The following is a 6,000-nucleotide window of genomic DNA, read 5'->3' on the forward strand; positions in this document are numbered from 1 at the left end:
TTTATCACTAGCAACTTCCCAAGAGCCTGAGGAGAATCCTTCGCCAAAGGTCTTGCAGCAGTAGACACATCTCCAAACTTCAGTCTTGTTGGATCACAGCCATTCCTGTTGGTTTTTGAGCTAGTAGCATCTGAAAGCTTCTGGGGAAAGCTTCAGTCCAATGATGTAAATATTGTTTTTTCCTTCAGCAGCCCTAGTCAGATAAATGTTGGTAAATAGGGGCAAATAGAACAAAGCACCCTTTATATTTGTTTGCGCTTAATAATTAGCTAATGATAGTGAATATTGGAAAAGAAACTATGTGCTTTGAATGTGACTGTTCGTCCTAAAATGACTAAGGGCAGTTAATCATTTTTATTTATATTTTTAGATTGTACTATCTTTGAGGTAGAGACTTTGTCAAACCTCTATTTGCAAAGCACCGACAATACTCTAGTTTCCTGCAGCTCTCATCCTGCATCACAAAGCACTTTCCAAGAAGGAGAAAATGCCGTGTTTTAGAGATCTGCATCAGAGGCACAAGCTGGTTCTGAGGAATAAAGCTGGAAACCATGCCCGTTTGGCAAAGACTGCTGAGAGCGCTGTCATGAAGACTCTGTTCAACTCCTTTTAAGGACTCAGGAATCCAAATTGTCATCATTTGTGGACAACGCTTATTAATCAGGAGGAATTATGCTTAAGAGAAACTAATACCCTCAGGTACCCTCTCAGAAAATCTTTTCAACACCTCCTGGCGATCAACAGCTTACATAAGAAAAGCCTCAGACTGTAGGTATCTGATACAACTAGAAGGAAGAGAATTGACATGGCTAATTTTATATCTAAGTTATCACCTGCAATTGCACACTGACCTGTCAACAGTTCAACACATTCTGGAACTTTTTGTTCTCACATTGACACACATTTTGCTCTGAGTTCCAGATAGACAGATGTGCTGCTTGCAATGAATGCAAATCACAGCAGCATCTGGACTGTAGAGTTGGAGAAAAAGATGCAGATGTCTACGGTTCTTCCTCCACCATTCACTTCCCATTTACAACGAAACTGAATTTACCCCTCAGCTATAGTCCCCCCTGCCGATTGCAACATACCACCATATAATTACCCCTAATTGAAGTGGTAGCCAGAGGATTTAAAAGATGAAGTGTTGCTCAGCAGCATTTCTAAAGGGTCTTTATGGAATGAGTAGAACCTTGGTTCTTGTTCTCTCTGTTGTCTCTCCCCTGGTTAAGCATGAGGAAATGGGGCTGCACCACCACAGAGTTTAAAGATCAATATGGGAGTAGTCTAGATGAATGACTCCAGGAATATGGAATCCTCTTCTTCGTGGCCTGTGATGACAGTGCAAACAAATCCTTCCGAAAGTATATGCACAGCCCTTGATCTCTCTGACAGCACTTTATTGCACACATTTTATTGGTGGGTGGCTGCTTGTTTTGGTTCCCTTCGCTTCGGCCTGCTTTGGTTCCCCGTGAAGCAGCACAGAGTTTCCCATTTCCTGCAGTGAGAGTTGATCAAAGTTTTTAGGCTGGATTTGTTTCCCAGTTAACAGGCAGAAGGGTTTTTTTTTTTTTTTTCTCTTGTTCCAAACGCTATATAAAAATAAACACCCCTGGTAACATCTCTTTATCCTCACCCAGAAACATCCAGGATTTCTCCACCCTTAGTTGCATCCCAAAAGCCAATAGAATTGTCATTCTTTGACCAAATAAATATGTCCTTTGTAACAGAGGGAAAACAGTGGAGGATCGAAGCTTGTATCTGAGGACAGGGACTTGTCAGAGGCCTGAATACAATATAGCATTATTTTGTTTTCAGCTTGGGATATTATTCCACGGTAGGTGGTAATGGATGGGTATTGCCCTTCATCATTTTTTTTTTTTTTTGCTAAAGCCCCGCAGGGTAACAGCACCGAACTACACCTAGGCCAGTAGTGATAGGCACATGTATTTGGCATAGCTCCCCCAGGACATCTGCAGAAGAGCTGAAAGGAGAGAATTGTATCCCAAGGAAGAGCTAGCTCCTACCTTTCACTGTCTGTGAAGCTGGGGCTGCAGGGAAGGATGTCATCAGAATGAGGTACACAGAGTCACAGAATCACAGAATGGTTGAGGTTGGAAGGGACCTCTAGAGATCATCTAGTCCAACCCCCTGCTCCAGCAGGGACACCTAGAGCACGTGGCACAGGGTGGCGTCCAGGTGGGTTTTGAAGATCTCCAGAGAAGGAGACTCCACAACCTCTGTGGGCAGCCTGTTCAAGGGCTCTGTCACCCTCACAGTAAAGAAGTTCTTTCTCATATGGAGATTAAACTTCCTGTGTTTCAATTTACACCCATTACCCCTTGTCCTGTCACCAGCCACCAAGGAGAAGAGCCTGGCCCCATCCTCCCCACAATCACCCCTCAGGTACTTGAACATGTTGATCAAGTCTCCTCTCAGCCTTCTTTTCTCCAGACTAAACAGGCCCAGATTGCTTAGTCCTTCCTCATACGACAAATGCTCCAGCCCCTTAATCATCTTCGTGGCCCTATGCTGGACTCTCTCTAGAAGTTCCATGTCCCTCTTGTCCTGGGGAGCCCAGAACTGCACCCAATACTCCAGGTGCGGCCTCACCAGAGCTGAGTAGAGGGGCAGGATCCCCTCCCTCCACCTGCTGGCAACGCTCCTCCTGATGCAGGTCAGGATCCCATTGGCCTTCCTGGCCATGAGGGCACATTGCTGCCTCATGGTTAACCTATTGTCAACCAGGATTCCCAAATCCCTCTCTGCAGAGCTGCTTTCCAGCAGGTCAACCTCTAATCTGTACTGATGCCTGGGGTTATTCCTCCCCACGTGCAGCACCCTGCACTTGTTCTTGTTGAACCTCATAAGGTTCCTCTCTGCCCACCTCTCCATCCTGTCTAGGTCTCTTGAATGGCAGCACAGCCCTCGGGATGTTGGCCGCTCCTCCCAGTTTGGTGTCAGCTGCAGACTTGCTGCGGGTGCGCTCTGTCCCCTTGTCCAAGTTATTGAAGAACAAACTGAAGAGCACCGGGCCCAGCACTGACCCCAGTGGGACACCAGGGGCCACAGGCCTCCAGCCAGACTCGGCGCCATTTACCGCCACCCTGATATGACAGGTACAGGGAAATGCAGCTCCCGCCGGGCAGTTACCTCTCACACAGGTTCCTTTCTGTTCGCGGCTGCGTTCCTGGGCGTCATATAGGCCGAGCGCGTGCGCGTGTCGCCGCGCCGGCTGCGTGTGGAGCGTTTTGGGAGGGTGATTCCTGTCACTCCACATGAGCTGCGCGGCCTTGTGTTTCCGATCGTGCAGCTCGCTGTTTGCTTTACGCCGGTAGTCATGGTCGGCTGTGCGCTTCGTCACTCGGGGTTTTAACTCCGTAGCACTTCAGGACAAGGGAAATTTTAAAAACAACAGTGGAAATGTTTCTAATCTGTTCTTAATTAAATAGCCCTCAATAATTAATTTATAAGAAGAGGGAAAGCACAACAGAGTGGGCACTAACCTGAAAATATCAGTTATTTAAGGGCCAAAATCTCCTTTTATTTATGACCCCCAGGATCTAGTGAGAGCAGTGAAGTTTTATCCACTAGCACTCCATAAATGAGAGGAAAAATAGCCCAGAAAAGGCAGTTTATGCCTCTCAATGCAGTATATTAAAAATGTAAATTGTGCACTTAAACAGACCACTTAGGCTTGCTTATTTACTTTTGTTTATGAGTCTATATGCAGCAGTTTTGCTATCACCTGTTAAAAATATTGAAGGGCAACAATAATAATGTAAGCATAACCCCAAAGCCTGTTTGCAATGGCCCATTTCCACCACCCCTCCAATTCACTGTGGCTGGACATAGCTTGGTTTTTGTTTGTTTCAATTACTGAGGTTTAAGATGGGGGTCTTAAACACATGCCCATTTAAATGTGAGGTGAAATAAAATCAAAATGTGACATTTCTCTTAAAGCCAAAAATTGCCTTGCCTGTGTCTAAAATACACCTGAAATTTCTGAAGCTGAAAGCCTAAAGGCCAGCCCATGCTGAAGACAGCAAGTTTGTCAATTGGCTTCAGCAGAACCTGCATTTAATTATTGTCCCCCTAAGCCATGTAGCTGGTTAGATCAAACACAGTTGTGATAGGCCAAGAGCTACTTAGGCAGATCTTTTTTTTTTTCCTTATGTTAGCATAAAATGACACAATTTGTTGCAAACTTGATTTAACCCTCATTTGTAATGAAATTTAAAGGCATACAGATATTCTTTCCTTATCAAGGAAGATCTACCAATCCAGAGTGCAGCATAGTAAAAATAGGCCAGTTATTATACACGGAATTATTAGCAAAATCCATGCTTTTCATATCACTAGTGCTATTGATGAATCAAGATTTAACCCCAAAGATGACTGATAATGCTGGGAATTATTTCTATACTCAGGAATTCTGCAGGTAGGTATCCGGTAGGCAGAAACCACAGTTTCCATGTACAGTAAAGGGTAGGAATAAACAAGTTAATGCCCCGAAACACAAACAGTTTCTTACAAACAGAAAAGTCAGAGAGCCCAAGGCTATAAGTTGCTTTATGCAGCTCAGCCCACTTCAACAGAGCTGCTCTTATTATTGTGAAATATTTGTTACATATGATCAATACAGTTCAGAGAAGGATGTTGCTAATATTTCCGTGTTTCTTCTAACTCACAGACGAAATAACCCAGGGCCACAATTTTAATAGCACTGACCCATTTGGAATACACCAAAAGGATGAGATTTTCAGGAGAGTTTTTGCATTTGACAGCTGACCTCTTCTGACAATTTGATTCCAACTGGGCTTGAATATCTTCACTGTTACTTTTGGAGTAATTTTGAAACTATTTTCCAAATAGAGATAGAGCTGTTCTATCAGTCTGTCATGATGTTCTAGAAAAAAGCAACTTGTTTCTTTCTTGGGAAGAAAGAAAGCAATGAAAGACTTAATACCATTATATAGAAAATCTTATTGCAAAATTTAGCCTGAATAAGGGCATTTGAGGGCAGAGCACAGAAAATTTCTGGCCCTTGCCTCAGCAGCAGTCGTACTCTTGTGCAGCCTCTGCACAAAAGCTGAGGCAAAAGTTTCCACACAAATGTCAAAAAGACTATAAAAATACTGGAACAGAATTTTTTGAGAAGTCAGATGCTTAATATCTTCCATGACTTTTTAAAATATATATATATATATTGATTTAGTTAAAAAAAAAAAGAACTATTCCTGAATAAATCTTTTTTTGGGGTGGGGCTACAGACAGGAGTCCCTCACATGCTGCCTCAGAGAAAGAATAAAAACAAATTGCCAGTTTTGCAAAAATTTGGAAAAGGGGACACTATTGGTCTCTTTTGAATGGTATTGATCCATCAGCCTCTTTAAAAACAGAATGCAATTTTAATAAGCACCTCTGTTCTAAATAAACAAATACGTAAGTGTCTTATTTGGAGGCAAGCCAAATCTGCAAAATCTCCATTCACCCGCAAGCACAAAAAGTCTTAAAGTCCATAGACAGCTCCTCAAAACTGAAGATTCCCCCCATGTTAGTGTCTATTTCTGAGGAAGTTCAGAACCAAATTAGCTTTAGCCATGTAAAACTGCTTCTTACTCTGTGCAATTTGGGCCTCCAAAATTGGATTCTCCTCTTCTCTCCAGGAGAGGGTACCTTACCTGATACATGTACAAGAATTCTTACTACTTTGGGCAACGTGTGAAATACTGTTGAAGGAGGAATACCGGCTGTTCCTGCTGCAAAAAGGCATTTTACTCAGTAGTTTAACACTAGAGTTGAACTTCTTCCCCATGCCCTTGCTTTGGAGAATGGCCTGAGCCACCAGGACATACTCTGCTCTGAAGCAACGTGCCATTCAGCCAGCTGATCCTCTTCACTTTCGGTAGATTTATTCACCATTCCCTGAATCAGTGAGAAAAGGTAATTATTCCTACAGCCTAGTGCTAGGGTACTTACACAGTACGATGAGAAGGA

Source organism: Tinamus guttatus, unplaced genomic scaffold, assembly GCF_059628265.1.
Source record: "Tinamus guttatus ecotype Peru unplaced genomic scaffold, ASM5962826v1 Tinamus_guttatus_pri_ptg000086l, whole genome shotgun sequence".
Lineage (NCBI taxonomy): Eukaryota > Metazoa > Chordata > Aves > Tinamiformes > Tinamidae > Tinamus > Tinamus guttatus.